We start from the raw sequence: 26,060 nt of genomic DNA, 5'->3' as shown, positions 1-26,060 counted from the left end.
TATGGGTATTTCCTCCATTGGTGTTGATGGACTATACTGACACTTTCTCATCCTATGTAATTCATGGGAAAATCTGTAGACATTCAACTCAGCTTCTTTGTTGCCTTGCTCTGGGTGATTTTTCCTTAAGTGGCTACCAGTGCAGTCCTTGTGCTGTGCTATCCATGGTGGCCCATGAAAAATCCATAATAAATATAAACAAAATCCCATTGAGCCCATCATAACAGAGTTCATTTTTGCTTGGATTTGGACAGACTTTTGAACAGATGAGTGAAGGATCTGTGATTTTGCCAGCTTGGGAACTCTTGATTTCAACCCACTACAATTTGGCGGATAAATTCTTGAGCGTTGCTTGCCTGGGTGACTTTCCTGGGATCATATAGCTAGTCAGTATCAGAAGTGAGATTTGAACACAGATCATCTTAATTCCAGCTCTAGTACTCTATTGATGAAATCAGTCTGCTTTCTTGGTTACAGGCTGTTCTTTCACAATGTGATGAAACTTGATCTAACCCAGGTAGCTTTAAGCCTAGTAGTAGTAGTATTTGAAAGGAATTCCACTGTTATTATCAATTACCTTCATTTATGTTAGGTACCCTCCCGAATGACTGAAGCAGACACAGCTCAGTCCATTCTCAGAGGAGTCTGTCCTCCTAAACAGAGAAGGATTTCTTCTGGCATAACAGTTCAATATGTCATTTATAGCATACCTAAAATGTTCTCTTTTGTGGTGCATTCAAGTATGAACTCCACATTCTGGGGAGAGATAATATAGGTAGGATATTGTAGGGTGAGCCTTGGTTTCACTTAATTGTGAGATCATAAAACTAGAGAACCATGGGATGATAGAGTTGGGAAGACTCTTAAAAAGAATCTGCTAGAATTCCCTCATTTTACAGATGAGGAAAATCAGGGCTGAAGAGTTATTTGACTTGCCCGAGATAATAAAGCCAGATAGTGGCAGAACAGGACCACTAACTCTCCTTTCACTTCCTTTCTACTCCAGCATAGGTAAGGCACCTCCACTTCTTTGAACCCTTGGTTTCCTGCAAGGCTCAACCTATACGCCATTTCTTATAGACAATAACTCCCCGTATTATAAATTTATTCCCCCAAATATCCTTGAGAATTTAACAAAGAAACTACATTGGAATCAGAGAATGTTATTACAAACAAAATTATTTGCCATGATCCCATGGATTCAACATTGATCCACAAAAATTTAATTTTAGCAGATGTCAGCATGTCCAATACTAACTTCCAATACATGGAATGAAAAGCTCTCAAAATATAGAGACCTAGCAGAAGAAATCAAAACCATGGAGGAATAAGGTACAGTACCTATCAGCCTTGCCATCCTGTGAACTATCATAGTTATCCTTGAGGATACTTTCAGTGAGTCTAGGATGAGTTTACATCTCAATACTTACATTTAAAATGCTGGAGATGACCTCTGTCTCTTAAAGATGACCTGCCAACTCTTAATGGATGATCCAATGACCTTAGTTGAGGGAGAATATTGACAGGTTGTGATCCACTCCTTTGGATGAAGGCTTGCATTGATAAGATGGGGCATCAAGGGAACTGTACAACAGCTGGATGGGTAGGATGTTCAAGGCACTGCTAGGTGCAATATATGCAAAAAGAAATCAAAAATAGCTCTTGAGGATAAGGGGCTTATTTCTCCTGGCAGTGATCCCATCATCAGCCCGTGAGCTAGAGGGCTGTTTAGGAAAGTGTGGGTCCTTCCTAAAGCCCCTAAAATCACAGCACTCCCACTCCAGAAGCTGTGTGGTGTAGTAGAGGGAAAAGTACTGGCTTTGGAGTCAGAAGACCTGGCTTTGAGTCTTGACTTTGCATTTCCTAGTCATTTGGATACAGATAAACCTCTTGAATCTCAGCTTCCTCATCTGTAAGATGGGGATAATACTTTCCCTATTTCTCTCCCTGGGTTGCCCTGAAGATCAGCCGAGATGATGAATGTTTATATAGTACTTTAAGGTTTGCAAAATGTACATATTTCATTTTATCCTTGTAATGACCCTCCTGAGTAGATGCTATTATTATCTATGTTTTTATGGATGGGGAAACTGAGGTTAAGTGACTTGCCCAGGGTGACACAAGCTAGTAAGCATCTGAAGCAGGATTTAAACTCAGGTCTTTTTGATCACAAGGCCAGCACTCTTACCCACCGTACCATGTAGTAGATATAATCCTGGATTTGAGATTGGGAAGGCCTGAGTTTAAATCCCAAATCTGACACTTGCTGTGTGACTTTGGGCAGATCAGTTAATATCTTTGTGCCTCAGTTTCATCACATGAATGCTGATGTTATTGTTGCTAACTATAAAGTAAGGCTGTTGACCAGATGATTTTGAAGTTCTCTTCCAAGTCTATGATCTTATAATCCTGTGTTAGCTATTGGCAGGCTGACTACCCTTCTCAGAACGTCTTCCACAAGCCCTTGTCACACTCAGCTCAGGGCCTTGAAGGAACATTGGGGAACTGAAATTAAAGCCAGAATATCACCCCAAAAAGTCCGACCCTGATCCGTTTCCTGGGAGCAGCTCATTCTAAGGCCTTTGGGTTCCAACCAGTTATTCCGAAATGTTTTCTCAAATCAAGATGAATTAAGCTGTTTGCAGCACCAGAGATGAGTCCCCCAAGCTCCAGACTGGCTGCTGCTCTCAGAAAAGGGAGGATTGGTAGTTCAATTCAATTGAACTCCATTCCATAAGCATTTATTGAGCCTAAATAAGTCAGCGAGAAGTCCAAAACTGATCGTGGCTCTGCAGGGCAAAGTGCAGTTGGGGCCTAGGCTATAGCTTTCCATGCACAGCTGCTCCTCATCTAACAAATCTTAATTCCCCTCTTGTTCTTTGAATGATGGAGTAACTATACAGTCTAAGAGATCCCTTTGTGCTCTGTATGCAGCCGGGGGGTGGAGGGATGGACACTGTCTAGTCTCTTTTTTCATTTATCCAGAACAATTGCCTATCACAGGGTATCTTGTACAAAGAGACACTCAGTTTCTTTATATTTAAAACAATGGAGATGGAGTTATATTTAAAGGCCCAGTGCTACTTAGGACTTAAAAAAAAAGGACTTTAAGTACTATTAAGCTCAGAGGGGCACTGACTTCTTATAAGAACATGAGAGAACTCAGCCCTCCTGGGTTGTGAGAGGGACAGAAGGTCTGACGGGATGTCAGCTGGATCGGTGGTGGGATGAATTCAGCCTAAGCTTGGAAAAGAGAAAGTGAAGGCATTTACAATACTAATAATACCAGTAAAAAAAAAAAAAGCTATTTCACTGCCATAGGTAGGGAGATGTTATCACTGTTCTGTAGCCATTGACTATTATGTTTCTGGAACTTCTGATAGATAGTTCTGATAGAACTCAGACAGTATTGTCAAGGACACATTTACTTTCCTTGTGATACTCGATTGCTGCCATCCCTTTGGTGCATTCAGTATGGAAGACCTCAGGCCAAGGGTGGGGAGCTGGGGCCTGAAGGCCACATGTGGCTTTCTAAATCCTTAGGTGCAGTTTGACTGAATCCTAACGTTATAGGATTTAGAAGGCCACACATGGCTGTAAGTTTGCAGGTTCCCCACCCCTGCCCTAGGCAATTTACAGGACAGTCATGAGACTTCCCAGAGATACAGACAGACTACGCTGAGTAACACACAGCCAGACGCAGTAAGGAAAGAAGCCCAGGGAACCAGACTCTTCAGAGCTTCATGGCTGTGTCACATAGTTCTCATGTGGTTCTTTCCACCACCTCACTCCTCCTCCCTGCTCCCTCTCCAAATCACAAACAACAGTACTGGAGTTGTGCAGTCTGACTTCAGGCCAGAAGTTCAGGCTTTCTCTATTTTTATATTCCTTTATAACAGAAGTTCTTAATCTCTGGTCTGTTTATTAGAAAATATTTTTTTTTGACAACTGTTTTTCAATCTAATTGGTTGCCTTTGTAAACCTAAGTACTCTATATTCTTCATTTAATAACACTATTCTCTGAAAGGGTTTCTAGGCTTCTCCAGATTATCCAAAGGACATAGACCACAAAAATGGTTAAGAAACCTTGGTTTTCTGCAGCAATTTTCAGAGTGTGGTCTAGAGACCCCTTGGTCTAACTGAGACCCTTTCAAGGGGTCTATGAGGTCAAAACCATTTTCATAATAATACTAAGATGTTTTAAGTTCTAATATGGTCAATATCGTGAGATATGACTCATAGAAATGAAAAGTCTTTGGGGGGGTAGGTTCTTCACAATTTTTAAGAGGATAAAGGGGTCCTAAGGGCAGCTAGGTAACACAGTGAATACAGCACTGGGCCTGTAGTCAGGAAGACCTGTGTTCAAATTCAGCCTTCAACACTTACTAGCTGTGTGACCCTGGACAAATCACTTAACCCTGTTTGCCTCAGTTTCCTCATCTGTAAGATGTGTTGGAGAAGAGAATGACAAACCACTCTAATACCTTTGCCAAGAACATCCCAAATGGGGTCACGAAGAGTCAGACATGACTGAAAGGGCTCCTAAGAGCGAAAAGTTTGAGAACCTCTGATCTACAGGAAGTTTCACAGGAGACAGTCCGATGTTCCCATCTGGTCTACTGGCATCAGCCTCTGTAGCCACAAATACAGTCCCCAACATGGAAAGTTGTCATCAGATGTTAATTCATCATCCGACAGTCTGGCTCCTGCCTGCGTTTCCAGGCTGATCTCATTCCACTCTTTTTTTTTTAATCTTTTAAATTTTTTTTTCTTTTTGGTGAAGCAACTAGGGTTAAGTGACTTGCCCAGGGTCACACACCTAGTAAGTGTCAAGTGTCTGAGGCCAGATTTGAACTCAGGTCCTCTTGACCGCAAGGCCAGGGCTCTATCCACTGGGCCACCTTGCTGTCCCATCTCATTCCACTCTTTCCCCTGAACTCTTGGTTCCTGTCGAACCAGATGAGTTCCTAGACTTGACACTTGAAGTTCTTGCCTCTGTGCCCCACCCGCACCCCATCTCTCCCTGCATTCCTAACAGCGCCCCCCGAAGCTGCCCCTCCATGCCAGGCATGCATGTCTTTATCTCTAATTCTCTTGCTTCCTTGGCTCAGACCAGGTACCTAAAGCCACTGATTATATATTATATATATATATATACACATATATATATATATGTGTGTGTGTGTGTGTGTGTGTGTGTGTATGTGTGTGTGTGTGTGTGTGTGTGTTAGCTATTATTATTGATCATCATTTTGGTAGGATGGCTGAACTCTCCCAGTAGCCAAGGACTCATAGGGTTTTCGGGTTCTGTCAATCAAACCCCTCTCCATATTCCCTCAGTCATAACTTCCGGGTTGTTGTTTCAGCTTCCAACGTGATTGCACACCAGTTCTCAGGCTATAACTCATTGCTTTTATACAGGCCAGGGAAATCACTGGTCGTTGTGCTCTCCTGTAGTCTAAGGCCCATAGCTATTCTTTCTGGCTTTTTAAGCTCCTTGAGAATTCCCATTTCCTTCCTTCCAAATAGGAGCCCAACTGAAGTAGTGGAACGTCTCTATATTGGTAGCTGGGATAGACCCCGCTCCTCACTCCCCAGTCCTCATGCCAGGCCCTTAGGCAGAGGCTTTCAGACGTTAGGATTTCAGGGGTTAGAAGGCCTGGGGTGTGATGGGATCGATAGCATCGTGTGATGGGAGAATTCATAGGCAAAGTGAGCAATTGTTGGGGAACTGGAAGCTTCCTGTGCTTGCTGGTCGTTAGGAGGGTGCTTGGTGAAACACTGATTCTTTCAGCTCGCTAGGGTGCCAGCTAGGAGATTGCCAGTATGGTGCCTGTTCTCAGAATCCCAGAATGCCCTGGAGCTAGAGGAGACCTCTGAGATCAATACTGGACTCAACTTTTTAAGTGTCACGGACCCCTTCGGCAGCCCCATGAAACCGATGGACCCTGTCATAGAATAACATTTTTAAATGCATAAAATAAAATACATAGCCTTACAAAGGAAACCAACTATAATGAGATATAGTTATCAAAATATTTACAAATAGTCAGTTTACAGATCACAGGTTAAATACCAGTACTAATCGTTAGCATTTTTACAGTGTTTTAAGGTTTGCAAAGCACTTTACAAATAGTATCTCATTTGAGCCTCCCAATAGCCCTGTGAGTTGCTATTTTTAACCTTCATTTTACAGTTGAAGAAACTGAGGCAGACAGAAGTTAAATGATTTGCTCAAGGTCACACAATTAGTAAGTGTCTGAATCTGGATTTGAACTCATATCTTCCTAACTCCAGGTTTAGCTCTCCATCTACTTCACTACTTAGCTGAGGTGCAGCTGTATTTGACTCCTTAAATATAGATCATCTTCTCTGCATTTTGTGGATGGGTAGGCTCAGGTTCAAAAGTGAGGCGACTTACTCAAGGTCATGTAGCTGGTAAGTGGCAGAGCTGATACTCTATAATCATGGCATTTGGGAGTTGGAATGGACCTCAACAGTTGTCTGTCTGGTTCAACCCATACAAACTCACCCAAAAAATGGTCCCTCAGCCTCTGCTCAGAAGTCTTCCCAGGACACAGAGCCTACCACGTCCAAAGGCAGCCTGGGCCACTTGGGGACAGCTCATTTTGTCTGACTGTCCAAGCCTAAATTTGCCTCTCTGTAGCCCTCACCCACTGCTGCTGGTGCAGTGTTCTGGAGCTTGCCAGAACAAATCTAACCTTTAACCCAGGTCTTTTGATGCTAAGTCATTTTCTTCTTTTTGCTTATATTGCCGTGAGTCCACTTTAAAAACTATACGTGAGACAACGTGCACATTTAAAACACACACTTGAGCACTTATTTTACAGGATGATTCTTTGTTTAGGAAGTAATTCACTCAAGCGTGTATCAAAATGCTCAGCTCCTCAATTGTATTTTTAAAAATACATTTTTATTGATTTTTTCTCAGCATCACTCCGTCCCACTCAATATTTTTTTTTGAAAGAAAGAGGAAGAAGAAAAAAAATCAGCAAAAACAATCAACTCATTAGTCTAAAAATATGTTCAGTTTATCACACAGTGGACCTACCACCTCTGTGAAAGAGTGGGGTGGGCTTGTCCTCTCATTGCTTTTGGAGGGTGGCCTGGCTTGTTCTTCGTAATTTTCAACATTTTGATTTGTTGATTTTTTGTGGTTGTTCTTCCCATTTACATTGCTGTAGTCATTATTTCTATAAACACATAAAGAGAAATACATGTTCTCTAGATGGAAATAATTTGACTCTGCTCTCTTCATTCTGTATCAATCCATATAGATCTTCCCATGCTCCTCTGTATTAATCATATTTTATACTACAGGAATATTTCATTACTTTGATTTATTTAGCCAATTTGTTTAGCCACAAATCTCCAATCTATGGGCAGGTATCTATTTTGTTTCCAATTTTTTGCTACCACCAAAAGTGTTGTGATAAATATTTTGGTGTAAGGGAGACTATTCTTACCCATGAGCTCCTTCCAAAGAGCGTGTTAAAGTCCTTTACAGCTTGCTTGACAGATAGAGGACAGATCCTATGCTTTTGTCAAAACCAGGCAAGATTCCCAGAGAGAGAGAAAATAAAAGAGCTAGCATTGTTCAGTGATCTTATTATTATTAATCAAGGAGACGGAGAACTGGCACATATACTTAACCAAGTTGTTTGCTGTCATGGAGGGTGTCTGGGTCAGAATCCACATCATAGAGGCACTCCCTATTGATAGTAAAATCCTCAGTGAAGGATTATAAATTTGGGGCTGGACAAGACCTTAGAGATTGTCTAATTCAATCCTTTCATTTTGCGAATGAGGAAATACACTCAGAGAATTTAAATGTCTTGCTCAAGCACATGTAGCTAGTAATTGGCAGAGTCTGGGATTTGAATCTAGGTTTTTCAAACCCAGATCCAATGATCTTTTCACTTCAAACTCAGATAGAAACAGATCCCTGTAGACAGCATATTAGCTTAGAAAACTACAAATTAACATCATCTGTGTTGTATTGTACTTTTATTTTAGGGCCAGGAGTTTTACAGAGGGCCTTGGGTTTGACACCTCTCCTCTAGATGGCTCTGTTTTCAGATGATATTGTGCTGATTGCATCTAATTTAGGAACATTGCAGAGCTTCCTTAATGTGATCATAATCACTCCAAAGAATTTGGCCTTAACTTATCCACATATGAAAAACTAAGTGGATGAAAAATTCTTTGTGTTCAGACTATGAAATACAGTTTAATGGACAACCTATGCTGGACCATCAATCCGTATATCCTGGCCACAGCTATGGATGGACAATGAATTTTTGTTGTTGTTCAGCTTTTTGTGACCCCATTTAGGATTTTCTCGGCAAAGATGCTGGAGTGACTTGCCATTTCCTTGTCCAGCTCATTTTACAGATGAGGAAGCAGAGGCAAACAGGGTTAAGTGACTTGCTCAGGGTCACAGAGCTATTAAGTGTCTGAGGCCATACTTGAATTCTGGTCTTCCAGAATTCCAGACTGCAGGCCTGGTGCTCTATCCACTGCACCACTTAGCTGTTAAATATTGAATTGGGTTGAGAGGAGGTTGAGTTGTCTTTGAGAAATGTAATGACCTCAAGCTTCCTCCTGAAGACCTTGTCTTATAACCTGAATATTCTGGTGATGTTCTAGGGCTGCGAGTCCTGGAACCCCACAGTCATCAAATAATTAGAGAGGTAGGTCACCCATATGGCAATGGAGAGGCGTGCGATGGGCAAGAGCAATTGGTTACAACCAATGAAAATTTGAGCATAAAAGATGTCGTTAGAAAGATGTTTGGCTGAAAAAGAAGGTAGAGGGTCAATGTAGCAAGAGCAAGTGGTAACTGATGGGCAGCCCATCCTTTGGTATCCTTGAAGTTTCAGGAGATCTAGAGGGTGGCTCCTAGCACATTGTGTGGCCTCCTGGTGGCAGATACATGCAGGGTCATGGACAAGATTCACGCAGCGAGAGAAGACACAGACATGTTGCAATCTTCGACCCACATCAAAGAGATCACAGAACCGTCAAAGTCTGATGAAGGGGAGAGATAGAGAACCTTTTTAGTTAAAGTATTCAGAAAGATTGCTAAATGGAGGTTGATCAGAGCTAAAACATTTCCTCACTTTTAAAAAATGGAATTCAATGAAAAAACAGGATAATTTACAAAAAAAAATCTTGTTTATGTACAACTTTTCCAGAGGGAGTGTGATATCGTGAAAATAAGATCATGCTTGGAATTGAAAGACCTGGGTTTGAGTTTCAGCTCCAATGTTAAATCAGTCGTTTCTTCTCTCTACGCTTCAGTTTCCTTATCTGTAAAATTTACTGCCTCCTTCATAAGGATGATCTAGATTTAGAAATATAAACTATTATTCAGAATATCACCTTCTGATGTATGAATGGAGGCAAACTAGAATTTGGAGGTTTTAAGAAATTATTGATTTGGAGGAATATATATTTAGAGTTGGAAGGACTCACAGAAATCACTCAGTCCAACCCTTCCTTTTTATATAACAGAAAGTCTGGAGAGGTCAAAAGATTTGTCAAGGATCAGACAGCCAATCGATGTCTGAGGTAGGATATTGGCACTCGTCATAGGAAGCAATGAACTTTTCTGTTGAAAAATACCATTTAATGAAAAACTTAAACATTGCTTCAAGATGAGACTTTTCTCATAAACTTTGTTATTTGGTTCAATTTTAGTTATGTGTAGACCTCACTTTTTGTTTCTTAAAAATATAATTTGTTTCCCAGACTGTTTTTCCCATGTGGCAATTCTCAATGATCTAATCAAAACAATGAGGTTTTCTCCAGGAGCCCTTATGGCTCTATGCAGTGACTAAATGAATAACTGGAGCTTCCCTGATGATCTGGGTCCTTTGGGAGCATTGCTCCCTTTGGAAAATGTGTGTTTCTTAACTTTCTTCTTACATTGTCCCTCCCTATCTTATGATTATGGACCTCCGTCATTTGGATAAACTCTCCTAACATGTTAATTGAATTTTATAAGGTTATGTTTTGTCCAACTGCTGCTCACTTGCACCTGATTTCTTTCTGGAGCTTCCCAGTTATATGGTTTCTGGCTTTGTTTCTTTAAAGATCTGAGCAGGAATGCAGAAAGTAATTGCTTCTAATCCTCTTACAAAGAATCCTCTTTCTCTGGCTTGGGGAAGCTGGTTCTCTGGAGTACTTTGCAATGCTCCATCCCAGGTGGTGAGGAGGTGATCACTTGTATTTTTCATTTTTAATTGTTATCTTTACTTTTTATTCCATGTTCATTTCCCAATATCAAATGTAAATATGCCCTTTTTTGGTAATGTCTCCTCATTACTCCTTGTTCTGGATTCTTGGGCCAAATGAAACAACTAATTCCTCTTCCCTCTCATAGGGAAAAAACAAACAAACATGGATGACCTGAAAATTGTCTGAGGAGAGAAGAGGATGCTGAAAGATCTGACAGCCTTCTCCTGGCCTCCTGTGTTCTCTTGGTCCCTTTCAGCCCTCAGGCTTTAAATGTCAGGCTGTTTGCACTTCCTGAGAGCCGTGGAGGGGGCACTAGGGTGAACACAGTGCCTTGTGTTTGTTCAGACTGCTTTGTGTTATGGGTAGAATGGTAGACCTGAGATAATGTGATCAGCAAGCATTTATTAAGCACTCTATTGTGTTTGTGGGTCAGTCATTTTTCAGTTGTGTCTGACTCTTTGCGACCCCATTTGAGATTTTTCTTGGCAGAGATACTGGAGTGGTTTGCTGTTTCCTTCTCCAGATCATTTTACACATGAGGAAACTGAAGCAAATAGGATTAAGTGACTTGCCCAGGGCCACACAGCTAGTCAGTCTGAGTCCAGATTTGAACTCACAAAGAGAGTCTTCCTGCCTCCAGGCCCAGTGCTCTATGTACCCTGGTGCCACCTACCTGCCTATTTAGTGCTTACTTTGTACCAAACATTGTGCTAAGCTCTTGGGGTACAAAGAAAGGTAACACATGATTCCTACCCCACTAGGATTAGAGTCAGAAGACCTGAGTTCAAGCCCAGCTTTGTCCAGCTATGTGTCCTTGGGCTCCTGGGCTCTCTGGCTTCCATTTTCTTATCTGTAAAATGGGGGAGGTTAGGCTAAATGAGGTCCTGAAAGGGACCATAGGACACAAATGTACCTTATGCAAGCATCAATTTAGAACTGGAATGGACTTTTAGAGGTCCATTCCCATTGGCCCAACTTCCGCTAAGGAAACTGAAGCTTTAAAGAGGTCAAGAATTTATTCAAGTTCACCTATAATCCAATAAGGCAGGAAGACCTGAGTCTGAATGCTGACTCTGACCCTTATTAGTGGTGTAACCACGGGTAAGTGGTAACCTGGCCCAGCCTCAGTTTCCCAATCCGTCAAAATGGCCTATAATAATTATTGTCATACCTACTCACAGACTTGTTGTGGGATCAAATGAGATAATGTACGTGAAGTACTTTGTAACCTTTCTAGAATGGGCTTGATAAAAATTTGTTGAATTGAATTGTTGTGGAGGGTGGGATGGCAAAGGAAGGATGCTCTCTTCTTCCTGGCTAGTTGAAAGCCACCCATTAGGTAGTGTGAATATCCATCTCTGATTTTTGACCTTATTTTCTCATTTTCCCTCTAAACAGTACCTTGACTTGCTCTGACAGATGTCAGTGTCCCTATCTGCAAGCTCATCAGCTTGTGGCATTCACTGCCAGGCTATTCAGAGGGAGTCCCATTGGCCAGAACATTGTTTCTCTTTGCAGGTAGGTAGACCATGTTGCACCCAGAGTATCTTCTCCAGTCAGGCACTTCATGGCACGTGCTTGCTGGCCTCTTTGTCCAAGGGTGTTAGTTGCTGTAAGTCTTTTATTCGGCTCAGCTAAGCCAGAGAGCCCCAGGGGCTTGCCAAAAGGGATCTCACCACTTCCCATCCCAGCTGAGAGAGGCAGCTGGAGAAATCGACTTCATAGAGGTTAAGTGGCTTGGCTCAAGCCCCAGAGTAAGCTTGTGGAGGCAGCACTGTGACTCAGAGCTGTTCAGTTCATTGCCACCAACATTTATTAAGTGCCTACTGTGTGTCAGTACCTATGACAGGCTGGAGATGGGAGCTTACGTTCTACAGAGGGTAATGTTGGGCTTTGGGGAATTAATAATTTTCACACAATTTTTGCAGCAAGTTTCATGAAAAAATGCCCTCAAAATTCACTTCTCCTCTTTGCAAAAATAGGGATGTATGGGTACATGATATTGCATATACTGTCAGACACAGATAATGTGCTGGTTGTTTGTCTTGAACTTTTTAAAAAAGTTTTTCTTTTTAAATCTTTGTCTTAAGTGGGGAAGGACGTGTCTTAAAGTAAAGGTGATGTAAAAACAAAGATTTTCATTTTTTTTTAACTGGACCTATGACTTCATGAGTATAGGTAGCTTTCTGTGAAGAATTTCCTCTACCGAGGGAGATCAGTGCGACCTGTGCAACCTCTGTTCTTAGATTGTTGCTTGGAGGAAATGAGAGGTTAAGTTACTTGCCTAAGGTCATCTAGTGAATATATGTCAGAGGCAGGTCTTGAATCCAGATCTTCCTGCCTTTGAGGCCAGCCCTCTCTTCACTGTGTCAAGTTGCCAATAAAAACAGTATTTAAAAAAACCCTCTCAAAGGAACTTTATGAAATAAATGAAGTTCTGATGGGCGATAGGGAAAGGAGGAAAGAGACTCTGGGAAGCCAATGGTGGTGAGCAGAGTTCACTTAGGGTGTAGCAGTCTGGGAAGACAAAATGTGGGCCATCTGATAGCTTTCTGTATTAACTAATTTGTCTTGCTTGTAACTATTTGCTAAGCTAAGCTGTTTTTACTTGCTGAAGAAACTGAAATACTTTTCTTACCCTCTAAACTTATCACTGTGGGACAAAGCTCCAGTTGCCCCATCCTAGTTATTTCTCTGGGGATATGCAATGTGCCTGGATAAATATAATGCCAAGTACAGAATGATGGAATAAAAGGAGAATTCCAAATGAGGATCTGGAGTGTGAGTGGGGAGGAGAACTAAGATGCTAATATTGAGGGAACAAATGAAAAAAACATTTATCGTGTGCTTCCTATGTGTCAAGCATTGCGCTAAGTGTGTAAGGAGTACAAATATTGCCCTCGAGGAGATGACATTCTAATAGAGTGACCAGATGCTGGGGTTTGTAAGTTACAGGGATGGAGAAGAAGAGTCATATGCAGGGGCTCCCCCCAGCTAATCACAGTGAGTGCTTCTTTTACTTCTGGGTCATCTACTTCCCTGGAAGTCAATGGTGGTGTTGCCGCTCTCTCCCTAAAACCCGATTGCCAGAGTAATATACCGAAACAGATGAGTTGGAGGCTCTATCACTCCATTTCCTCTCAGATTGTGGCTGACCTCAGAGACTTGGCAATGAGAAGTCCATGGGAGAAGAGGAGGAGAAGGTCAGGTGGTTCTGTTGATGTAGCTCATGGTTCACTGCCCCCACTCCAATAAGCTGTCAAGGCTTCAGGAGCCCCAGTCCTCAGGAACTTCATGGATTGTCGCCCAAGCCTAGGCAGATGGGTCATTCACTCATTCATTCATCAGTCAGTCCACAAGCTCTCACCATGTGCCAGAGCATGTGTTAAGCATTGGGGTTACAAAGAAAGACAAAACTAGTCCCCCTTAAGGAGGGGCAGACAGCAGGTAAATAACTAATGCATATACTATGTAAATACAGGGCAGCTGGAAAGTCACCCTGCAGCTTCATTCTTCCGACCTCTCTCTCCATAGCAAGCAGGAAGCAGTAGAGTCCCCTTCCTTACAAGCAGAGCCTTAGGGGACTTTGAGAGACATAGCATGGAAAGAGACATGGAGAGAGCAGGGGGCTCAGGAGCCCCAGGTTCTAAGCATGGCTCTGCTGCCCATATGCCTTTGGGTAACTCACTTTATTTCTCTGGGTTTCAGGTTCTTCCTTGGTAGAAATGGGGTTGGGAGGGTTGGTGACCTTTTAGATTGGTGAAATCAAACTCAAATAGAAACAAGTCCACTAACCCTTATATGCAGATCCTTGCCAGCCTCATGTTAGAAAACTACACATTTATGTATTTCCTGTTTTTATTATTAGTACAAATCAGATAAGAACTACATTTTGATCTTGTTCAGGACATACCTGGGAGTGCTGTGGGCCACATATTTGATGCCTCTGTCTTAGACCCCCTCCAGCTCTATGATTCTATACCCATTGCCCTGCATTTCCCCAAGATTAATGACGATGGCCAGTGAAGAGTGCTTCGGATTAGAACTCCCAAGCTCTCTGAGGTTGTTGCCCGGCCCTTAGCGCACATGACCTATCAATTCCTACAGTGATTCTGACTTTAAATCTGCTGGGCAGCTGAGGAGGCCGTTTCCGGTGACAGCCAGAGCACACTGTGTCTTCTTTCTTGATTAACATCTCTGCCAGCCAGCTGTTCCTGGGATCTCCCTGCTGGCAGCATCCATCTGTGACCGAGGACTCTGAGCTGGGGCTCTGGGGCGGGTTAATGTGGACGCCATTCACTCAGTGATTTTCCAGCTGATAAGCGCAGAGCAGAGATGCCCGATCCCCTGAAGCAAATGTTCTAGTGTGCTATGGGGAGGGAGAGCTAAGAGAGCGAAAACTCTGCTCAGGGTTGGCCAGGGGAGCAAGGGAGACCCCAGAGCAAAACTTGAATTCTTTTCAGAATGCTAAAAAGAAAACCATCTCAGCCTGAGCCTAGCTGACATTTACATAACACTTTAAGGTTTAGAAAGCCTTTACATACATTACCACATTTGATCCTCACAAGGAACCAGGGAGGTGGATACTATAGGTAATTAGAAACATGGCTTAGGACTGGACTTGGGATTTCTTTGGGCGAGGGAACTGCCAGGGAGCCTTTTGTGCAGCTTGGAGTCTAAGGGAGTTGCCGAGAGCTCTGAGAAGTTAAGTGATTTGCCCAGGGTCAGACCATCAGTATGTTAGGGGTGGGATTGGAACCCATTCTTCCTGACTCCGAGGCCCGCTTTCTGTCCCTGCGACCTTATGTCCGGTTTGCAAATCAAGAAACTGAGTAATAGATGGGTAAAGTGTCTTGATCACAGTCACATGCCTAGTAAATCTCAGAGACAGAAACTGAACCCAGCTCTCTCCCAAAGTCCAAGTCCGTGTTCTGGGTCATTATTCAGTTGTTTTTTCAGTAGTGTCCAACTCTTTGTGACCCCATTTGGGGCTTTCTTGACAAAGATACTGGAGTGGTTCGCTATTTCCTTCTCCAGCTCATTTAACAGATGAGGAAACTAAGACAAACAGGGTTAAGTGACTTGCCCAGGGTCACACAGCTAGGAAGTGTCTGAGGCTGGATTTGTATTCAGGAGGGTGAGACTTGTTGATTCCAGCCTCGGCACTATATCCACTGCACCATCCAGCTGCCCCAGTGTTCTGGGGACAATACCTCATTGTCTCTCATCACTAGATAATCTCAAAGAAGAATGATGTAGAGACAAGTGAACACAAAAGAATGTTAAACAATAACCTCATCATCATAGCAACAACACATTTTCAAATCCCTTTCTCTGTAAGTCCTCCTCAAAGTAACATCATGGTCTCCTTTTGATTAAAATGGAGAAACATAGACTGAATGATGGCCGTTAGAGGCAGATTCAGAATGGGTTGAATGACTAGAGCCCAAGGTGTTGGGATTAGCAGATGATATCCTGGAGGGAGGCGATTTGTAGAGGGCTCCAGTACCCTGTCTGTCCTCCTTATTGAAGTCTTGTACGAAGGCAGAGCTGACACACTCATCAAGCTTACAGATGACAGGATACTGGGAGGGATGAATGACAGATTAAGTGACAGATACAAAAAGAGCCCAAGAAAGGCTGGAACAATTTGCTGAATCTAATGGATGAATCTGAACAGATTCATGTTTAGGTTCAAAAAATCAATTGCACAATTCAGACTGGAGGAAGGGGTAGTTAGATTCTTTTGTGAACTTTAAGCTCTGCCAACAAAGGCTCAGGAAGGATATTCTGTCAAGTGGTGTGTTGCCTGGGTATTCCAAGGTCTTCTAGAAGAATGAAAGGGCAATCCCATTTCACACGAGCCCCAAGGGCAAATGCAAAAATGCAAATAATGGAATCATAGATTATCTGAGATGGAAGGGGCCTCAGGAGTTGGTCATCTGGTCAGTGGTACCAGACCAAGAATGAACTCTGCCATCCCCCACAGGAGCCTTCCTGTCCTTGTTTGAAGACCTGCATTGAGGAGGAACCCACTTCTGGGCAGCTGTTATAGATCTTTCTGCTTACATTGAACTGAAATCTTCCTCTTCACAACTTCTGTTCATGGATCCTGGTATTTTGCTGTGCAAAGCAAGAAAGGGCATGGCATATATACCATTAAAATCACAAATCACACCTGTTCTGCACAAAGAAGTAAGAGTGTTGCCAGGTGAACTCTTCAAGAACATCCATTTGATTGCCACCTACCTGTGAGCACCCACCTTAGATTTCTGGGCAGCCCCGAGCTAGACTGTGGAGCGATATGAGCCAGAAAAGGAAACAGTTCTCTGGGTCTGGCAATTACTTTCCTAGTGAGCATTTTTTCTTCATTATGTTCGTTTTATAAAACACTCAAAGGCATCATCTGCCTGGACATAACAGTGAAAATTAATTTTGTTTCATGAAAATCTTTTTTTCCCTCACCCCTCCAAATCCAAAACCAATTAGCGAGTCTAGGGAAATAATGTAAATTGATTAACTTGCTCCTTGTGGCATGGAATGTCTCTTTTTTGCTTTTAACTAATGGTCCTCTTCGGTTAGAGAGAGGCAGGAGGGATCTTGTGGTTCTGCATTCTTTTAAAAGTAAAACAGGAGTCAGAAATTCTCTGAAGAAGCACCAGAATTGAAGGCCAATGAGAACCTAGAGCTGGACCGCAACCTCGGCTGCATGGCCCTGGTCTCCTAAGGACACTTTCTGCAGTGAAGTTGGCTGTTAATTCATGAGAGATTGTTAGCATGGGTTGGTTGTAGAGACTGAAACCACATATGGATGCAGAAGTGGGGAAACCTTGTATTTCTCATGTCACCTCTCTCTGGGCCTCAGTTTTCTGAGCTTTAAATGAGAGGACTGGTTCCAGACTGCCTCATGATGCCTTCTAATTCTCAGTCCGGGATCCTATCATATCATATGCATTTTGAATACTTAAGTACTGTATGCATTTTGAATTCTGGGTCTCAAATTGAGCTCATTATCTCGCCCTCCAAATAAAAAATTAAAATACATCCTTCCTCTTCTGTCTCTACTGCTTGTCAGCGCGGCCCCCATTTACTCAGTCTCCTATATTTGAAAATGTGCCGTTATCTCTAGCTCTGCCCCTCACCCCTTGCCATCTTCATATTTTTTCAGTTCTCAGGTTCTGGAAACTCTCCTTCCACAATATCGCTCCTCTTTTCTCTCTGTTGTATTCTCACTGTCATCACTCTCGTATGGCATCTTCTTGTCCTCACAACAACCCCAAGAGGTAATTTTACAGATGAGGAAACTGAGGCAGACGGGTAAAATGACTTGCCCAGGCTCATACAGCTAATATCTGAGGCTGGATTTGAATTCAGGTCTTCCTGACTCTAGGCCCATTGCTCTATCCACTGTACCACCTAGCCATTTCTAGGAAGCCTCTATCCACTGGCTTGGACCATTCCAATAGCCTATTGCTCCCTGCCCCTGTTCTTTCCCTCTCCCAATCTATCCTTCAGGCTGCTACTGGGCTAAGTGTCAGGTTTTGCCTCTCCACTGCCCTTAAATCAGCAATGGTTCCCTGTTATCTCCTGTGTGAAGTTGTTAGCCTGACATTTAAGGCTCTCCATACACCTGGCACAAGCCCCAGCCTGGGAAACCTGCTTCTCTTTCCCCTCATTCAATTCCTACCCATCCTTTAGATGCCTCCTCCTCCATGAAGGCTTCACTGATCCCCTTATTAAAACTCTCCAGCCTTAGACTTCCCAGAGCACCTTCTTCAAACTTTTCTAATGTGCTCATTATATATTATCTGGTATCATATAGACACAACATAGGGACATATATTTGGAGCTGGAAGGGACCTTTGAGGCTATGGAGTCCAACCCTTTCCTTTTATAGATGAGAAATGAGATCTAGAGGTTAAGTGACTTGCCCAAGGTCATACAGCTAGGAAATGTCTGCGGTGAATTTGAACCCAGGTCTTCCTGAGTTCAGGTCCCACACTTACTCAGGTTCCATAGGTCTCCTATGCTATAAGTTCTCTGAGGGCAGGGGCTGTGTCTTATCTGAAGTTTGTGTCTCCCCCTCCCCCAATCCCAATGGCACCAAGCTTTGTACTCAGCAGGCTATATTTGTCTTTTGTTGTCAAATTAATCTTCCACGACAAGGAGGCCAGCATTTTTCCAGCTTCTTTGATCTTTTATTTACTTTGTCATCACAAAACAAAATTTTAAAAAAAGTCTCAAATCAGCTATAAAATGGAGGTGGGGGAGGGCAAGATGATTCCCAAATTCCCCTTTAGCTTTGTAAGTCTGTGGTTGGTACATTAATGAAGATGATGGCACAGATTTTAATGAGAAACCAGTGCTGGACTAACAGATTTTATTGAATACAAAGAAGGTATTAATTCATGGTAGGAATAGCAGCATAGAGATGGCCTTGCTATAAACCTGACTAATGCAGGGGACGCATTCACCCTGGCGGACCACCCCTCCGGATCACATCTAGCTCTTTAGAGAACAGAGGCTCATATACTGCACAGGATACTGGACCGACAATAAGGAAGAAAACAATTCAAATCTTGCTTATTACCAGCGTGACCTTGGGTGAGTCATAACCTCTCTGCACCTCAGCTTTCTACTCTGTAAAATGGAGTTAATAATAACATTGCATTGTGGATTTATTGCGAGTTTCAAATGAGATAATATAGCTAAAGGTCCGTGTAATTATGAGCTCTTAGGATGAGAAATGGAGGGCCGAGTGGCCTGAAAACGACCTCTATATATCCCCAGCAGAAGTGGATAGAAAACCACTCCTCCAAGTCAGGAAGACAGGAAAACAGATTCAGAGTTGAAAGGGATCTTAGGAGTCATGTAGTCTAACCCTCATTGTTCAGGTGAGAAAATGGAGGCGTAAGAAGTGCCTGAGGAAGGTAGTAGGTGGCAGAAGTGGAATCAGAATCTATACCTTCTCCCTTCAATTCTAGGGAGTTCTTCTTCTCATTCCTTCCAGACTTGGGTTCAAATTCTGCCTCCCACATATACTGGCTGTGTGATCTTAGATCAATGATGTAATCTCTCAGTGTTCCCAGCAGCTCTAAGACTTTAATTTATTAAGAAAATGTTAGTCCACATAGACAAAGGAAGTTTCTTCACTTGTGAGTTCCTTTTATTGATGAACTCACAGGTCCAGTCCCTATCCTAGGCTCATCCTAAAGTCCCCAGTGCCTCTTATGGTGCCTTGCCCATAGTAGGCCTTCATTGAATATCTGTTGCTGCTGGTCGTGATGGTGGGTTTTGTCTAATCTCAGAGGAAGGTCCATAGACAAATCTCTTCCTCTCTCTAGGTCTCCATTAGAAGATTAGGCTAGATGACCTCTAAAGTCCTTTCTGACATTTCATCATTCTATGTTGACCAACTCCCCTGCAACCTGCCATAACCTACCAGAAGAGGTTGGAGCCATGTGTCAGAGAGGGCCAAACAGGAAGCCCAGTAGGGACAGGGGTTTACCCAAGGGTGAAGACCATCTGAGCCAGCCTCCCACGTGCTCTGGTGCCTCTGTAGAGACACATCGACTTGCTTCATGAGTTAATTGGCCAAAAGGTTTTTCAAGTCTTAAAAATAAAAATCTAACAAAACTGGTTCTGGAAGAGTGTTCACAGCATTGACAGAACATCTCTGTCTCTGATCTTTGTGTTTCTGGCAAGTGTGACTTACTTTCAATTGAGGGAAATTGATGGCTACTAAGAAGAAAAGCAATTTTCATCAGATAAGAGGAAAAATAAAGGTGCGAGGATCTGTCACCTTATATTATACCAGCAAAGGGCTGGTTTTCTCCTCAGTTGTTGCTGGTAGAAAAGACTGAACATCCTTATATAAATATAAGTAAGAATTTCTAATCTTGATGACCATGAAGAGATTGCAGTATATGAAGATGCTATGTATTGCTTGTCTTGCAAATATATTTTGATACTGCCATGGTGGATCTTCTTAGGAATTCAATATGGGGCTGAGGCAAATGAAATCCATGGGCACTTTGAGCTGCTCTGTTTTTCTTCTCTCTATTCCCAGATTGCGACCCCTATGCATCTTGATTGATGTGACCTTCACAAGTTGTTGGCATCAAAAATTTCATTAGCCTGTAACCAAGCTGGTTACAGAATATATCCAGGCACACTGTTCATCACCAGGCATGGACTTGAAGCCTTTCAGCCTGGGAAGAATTTGTGTTCCATTAGGGCTAGTCCCTGAGAACCCAGGGCCACTTCTACATGACCAAATGCATTTTATTGGGGGATACCAAAATATGGAGTCAGAGGTCCCGGGTTTGGATCCTGCCTCTGATCCTGGGTGACTTTGGGAAGCAGTTTACATGTACTGTTTCATTTGATCCTCACAACAAATCAGGAAGGTAGGTGCTGTTTTACCCTCCATTTTACAGGTAATAATAATAATAACTAACATTTATATAGGGGCAGGTAGGCGGCACACTGAATAGAGTGCTGGACCTGGGGTCAGGAAGACTCATATTCTTGAGTTCAAATCCAGCCTCAGACACTTATTAGCTGTGTGACCCTGGGCAAGTCACTTAACTAACTCTGTTTGCCTCAGTGCCTCATCTGTAAAATGAGTTGGAGAAGGAAATGGCAAACCACCCTAGTATCTTTGCCAAAAAAACACCAAGGGAGGTCAAGAAGAGTTGAACACAACTGAAAAGCAACTGAATAACAAAAAAAAAATTTATGTAGCACTTATTATGTGCCTAGACACTGTGCTAAGCACTTTACAATTATTATCTCATTTGATCCTCACAACTCAGAGAGCAGATATCATTATTATCCCTATTTTAAAATTTGAGAAATTGAGGCAGACAGAGTTTAAGTGATTTGTCCAGGGTCACATAGTAAGTGTCTGAGGCTGAATTTGAACTCAGGTCTTCCTGACTTTCAAGTCCAGCAGTATCCACTGTCTCAGTCATCTGGTTCAACATACCCATTTTGTTTATTTTTTTTAAAAGGATTTTTTTTTTTAGGCAATTGGAGTTAAGTGACTCGCCCAGGGTCACACAGCTAGTAAGTGTCAAGTGTTTGGTCTGAGGGCAGATTTGAACTCAGATCCTCCTGACTTCAGGGCCAGGACTATATCCACTGTGCCACCTAGCTGCCCCCTTGTTTATTTTTTTTTTCACTGTGCATATACGTTTTGTTTTATTTTTTTCCCCCAATTACATGTAAAGATAGTTTTCAGCATTCACTTTTGTAAGCTTTTGAGTTCTGAATTTTTGTTCCTTTCTTCTCCTCCCCCCAAGACAGCAAGCAATCTGATTTAGGTTATACATGTGCAATCATATTAAACATATTTCCACATTAGTCATGTTGTAAAAGAAGAAACAGAATAAAAAGGAAAAACCACGAGAAAGAAAAAAGAAAACAAAGTGAAAATAATATGCTTCAATCTGCATTCATACTTCATGGTTCTTTCTCTGGATGTGGATAGCATTTTCTATCATGAACCTTTTGGAATTGTCTTGGATCATTGTATTGCTGAAAAGAGCTAAGTCTATCAAAGTTGATCATCACACAATGTTGCTGTTATTGTGTGTAATGTTCTCCTGGTTCTGCTCACTTCACTAAGCATCAGTTCATTTGAGTCTTTGCAGGTTTTTTGGAAACTCACCTGCTCATCATTTCTTATAGCACAATCGTATTCTATTACATTAATATATCACAACTTGTTCAGCCATTCCCCAATTGATGGGCACCCCCTCAATGCCCAATTCTTTGCCACCACAAAAAGAGCTGCTATAAATATTTTTGTACATGTGGGTCCTTTTCCCTTTTTATGATACAGACCTAGTAATGGTATTGCTAGATCCAAGGGTTTACACAGTTTTATAGCCCTTTGGGCATAGTTCCAAACTGCTCGCTAGAATGGTTGGATCAGTTCACAACTCCACTAACAATGCATTAGTGTTCCAATTTTCCCACCTCCAACATTTATCACTTTCCTTTTTTGTCATATTAGCCAATCTGATAGGTGTAAGGTAGGACCTCAGAGTTATTTTAATCTGTGCTTTTTCTAATCAATAGTGATTTAGAGCATTTTTTATATGACTAAAGATAGCTTTTATCTTTTAAATGAGGTTTCTCTTCTGTTAATCTGTGCAATTTATATTTTTGTGAATATTCATTCATTTCACTTAGATTGTTGGATTTATTGGCATACAGTTGGGCAAAATAGCTCCTAATTATTGTTTTTTTTTAAAATTAATTTATTTTGATTTATCAACAATCACTTCCATATCTAATCATTGTTTTAATATCCTCTTCATTGGTGGTGAATTCATCCTTTTCATTTTTTATACTGGTAATTTGTTTTTCTTCTTTCTTTTTAATCAAATTAACCAAAGGTTTATTTTAGTGATTTTTTAAAAATAAAATCAGCTCTTTGTTATATTTATTTGTTCAGTAGTTTTCTTGCTTTCAATTTTATTAATCTTTTCTTTGATTTTTTGAATTTCTAATTTGGTATTTATTTGGGGATTTTTCTAGCTTTCTAGCTTTTTTAGTTACATGCCCAATTAATTTTATCTGTTCTCTATTTTATTCATGTAAGCATTTAGAGATGTAAAATTTCCCCCAAGTTCTGCTTTGGTTGCATGTCATAAATTTTGGTATGTTGTCTCATTATTGTCATTCACTTTGATGAAATTATTGATTGTTCCTATGATTTGTTGTTTGACCCACTCATTCTTTAAGACTAGATTATTTAGTTTCCATTTAATTTTTAATCTATCTTTCCATGGTCCTTTATTACATGTAATTTTTATTGCATCATGATCTGAAAAGGATGCATTTACTATTTCTGCCTTTCTGCATTGGATTGTGAGGGTTTTATGCCCTAAAATGCAATCAGTTTTTGTGTAGGTGCCATGTACCCCTGAGAAAAAGTATATTCCTTTCTATGCCCATTCAATTTTCTCTAGAGGTCAATCATATCTAACTTTTATAAAATTTTATTCACCTCCTTAACTGCTTTCTTGTTTATTTTGTGATTAGATTTATCTAGTTCTGAGAGGGGGAGGTTGAGGCCTCCCATTAGTATAGTTTTGCTGTCTATTTCTTCCTGTAACTCACTTAACTTCTCTAAGAATTTGGATGCTATATCTCTTGTGCATATATATTTAGTATTGATATTACTTCATTGTCTATGGTACCTTTTAGCAAAATGTAGTTTCCTTCCCTTTCTTTTTTTACTTTTGTTTTTGCTTTGTCTGAGATCAGGATTGCTACCCCTGATTTTTTTTTTAAATTTCAGATGAAGTATAATATATTCTGCTCCAGCTTTTTACCTTTACTCTGTAGGTACCTCTCTGCTTCAAATGTATTTCTTGTAAACAACATATTGTAGGATTCTGGTTTTTAATCCACTCGGCTATCTGCTCCCATTTTATGGGAGAGTTCATCTCATACACATTCACAGTTATGATTGTTGTATATTTCCCTCCATCCTATTTTCTCCCATTTATACTTTTCTCTCTGCTTTTACCCTGTTCCTCCTTACCGGCATTTTGCTTTTGACCACTGCCTCCTTCAATTTGCCTTCCCTTCTATCAATCTTCCCTCACTTTCCTTTTCCCTTTCCCCTCCTACTTCTGTACACCCCCACCCACCCTTTTCTTTCTCCTTTTTCCTCCTACTTCCCTATAGAGTAAGAGAGATTTCTATACCCAAATGAATGTGTATATTATTCCCTCTTTGAGCCAAATCCAATGAGAGTAAGGTTCAAACAATGCTCATCTCCCTCCCTTCTTTCTCTCTACTGTAGTAGGTCTTTGTACCTCTTCATGTGATATACTTTACCCTATTCTGCCTCCCCCTATCCTCTTCTCCCAGTACAATCCTCTTTCACCCCTTAATTTTTTATATCATCACATCAAAGTCAACTTATACCCACACCCTCTGTCTATGTATACTCCTTCTAACTGCTCTAATAGCGATACAGTTCTCAAGAGTTACAAGTATCATCTTCCCATGTAGGGATGTAAACTTAGTGCATAACATATTATTTTTTTCTTTCCGTTTACCTTTTTATGCTTCTCTTGAGTCTTGAATTTGGAGATCAAATTTTCTGTTCATCTCTGGTCTTTTCATTAGGAAAGTTTGAAAGCCCCCTATTTCATTGAATATCCATCTTTTCCCCTGAAAGATTATGCTGGGCAGTTGATTCTTGGTTATAATCCAAGCTCCTTTGCATTCTGAATATCATATTCCAAGCCTCCTATCCTTTAATGTAGAAGCTGCTAAGTCCTGTGTAATCCTGACTGTGGCTTTTTGACATTTGAATTGTTTCTTTCTGGCTGCTTGCAGTATTTTCTCCTTGACCTGATAATTCTGGAATTTGGCTACAATATTCCTTGGAGTTTTCATTTTGGGATCTCTTTCAGGATGTGATCAGTACATTCTTTCAATGAGTATTTTACCCTCTGGTTATCTGGATATCAGGACAGTTTTCCTTGATAATTTCTTGAAAGATGCTGTCCAGGCACTTTTTTTTTTGATCCTGGCTTTCAGATAGTCCAATAAGTCTTAAATGATCTCTCCTGGATCTATTTTCCAGGTCCATTGTTTTTCCAATGAGGTATTTTACATTCTCTTCTATTTTTTTCATTCATTTGATTTTGTTTGATTGATTCTCGATATCTCATGGAGTCATTAGCTTCCACTTGCCCAGTTCTCATTTTTAAGGAATTATTTTCTTCAATTAGCTTTTGTACCTCCTTTTCCATTTGAACAATTCCACTTTTTAAGAAGTTGTTTTCTTCAGTGGAATTTTTTTTTCCCATTTGGCCACTTGTATTTTTTGAGGAGTTGTTTTCTTGAGCCAATTTTTAATTCTTCCTTTTCCAAGACGTTGACTCCATACTGCGTATCTCTCATTTCCTTTCCTAATTTTTCTTCTACCTCTCTTATTTGATTTAAAAAATCCTTTTTGAACTCTTACAAGAAGGCGTTTTTTGGGGCATGAGACTAATTCATATTCCCCTTTGAGGTTTCAGATGTGGGCATACTGACATTGTTCTCTTCTGAGTTTGTGTTTTGACCTTCCCTGTTGCCATAGAAGCTTTTTACAGTTAGGCCTCTTTTCTGCTTTTTGTTCATTTTTAAGCCTATTTTGTGGCTTTTAAAGTTGAGCTCTGCTCTTGGGGCACAGAGGGCACTGTGCCAAGCTTCTTGTGCTGGGGACCAGGGGCCTGCTCACTGGCTTTCTGCACCAGGGCCTCAGGTGCTAGTGGCTTGCTCACTGTGCTGGAGCGGCCTGGCCTTGTCACTCCTGTTGTGCCAGGGGGTCCGAAGCTGGTAGTTTGCCTTCTGCACTGGGACTGGAGGCCTCACAGCTGGCCTGCTGAGCCAGGATGGAGGGGCCTTGGTTGCTGATCTGTGCTACGGCTAAGCATTCCCTGCTGGCTTGCCTAGATACCGTCCGCACTGGGCTGCGCTCCCCTTTTCTGAAGTCCTTCTAAGTTATCTTAAGCTGGAAATTGTTTCCTCTGTCTTTTTGTGGGTCCTGTCTCTCCAGAATCTGTTTAGAGGCTAAATTGAATGTTTCTGAAGGAAATTGGGGAGATCTCAGGCAACTTCCTGGCTTCCCTCTTCCATCTTTAACGTGCCCATTTTATACTTGAAGAAAGGGGGTTAGAAAGGTGCAAAGGCTTGCCTGAGCTCACATGGGGAATTGCATGATTATGGAAAGCTCATGTCCTCAGAAGATGATGTGACCCTGCCCACTCACTATGAAT

General features: G+C 41.5%; 1 protein-coding gene across 1 annotated transcript in view; it reads left to right on the top strand.

Moving 5' to 3' along the window:
• Nucleotides 1–1,239: 1,239 nt before the first annotated feature.
• Nucleotides 1,240–26,060, top strand: part of CPNE4 (copine 4) — a 493,746-nt gene continuing 468,925 nt past the window's right edge. The window contains exon 1 of the mRNA XM_078151566.1: nt 1,240–1,332. The gene's annotated coding sequence lies outside the window, so the exon portion shown is untranslated. The remainder of the gene's footprint in view (nt 1,333–26,060) is intronic.

This window comes from Phascolarctos cinereus, unplaced genomic scaffold (genome assembly GCF_003287225.1).
Source record: "Phascolarctos cinereus isolate Bilbo 61053 unplaced genomic scaffold, phaCin_HiC Scaffold_1;HRSCAF=81, whole genome shotgun sequence".
Taxonomy (NCBI): Eukaryota; Metazoa; Chordata; class Mammalia; order Diprotodontia; family Phascolarctidae; genus Phascolarctos; species Phascolarctos cinereus.
This window is presented reverse-complemented; position numbering and strand designations above follow the sequence as displayed.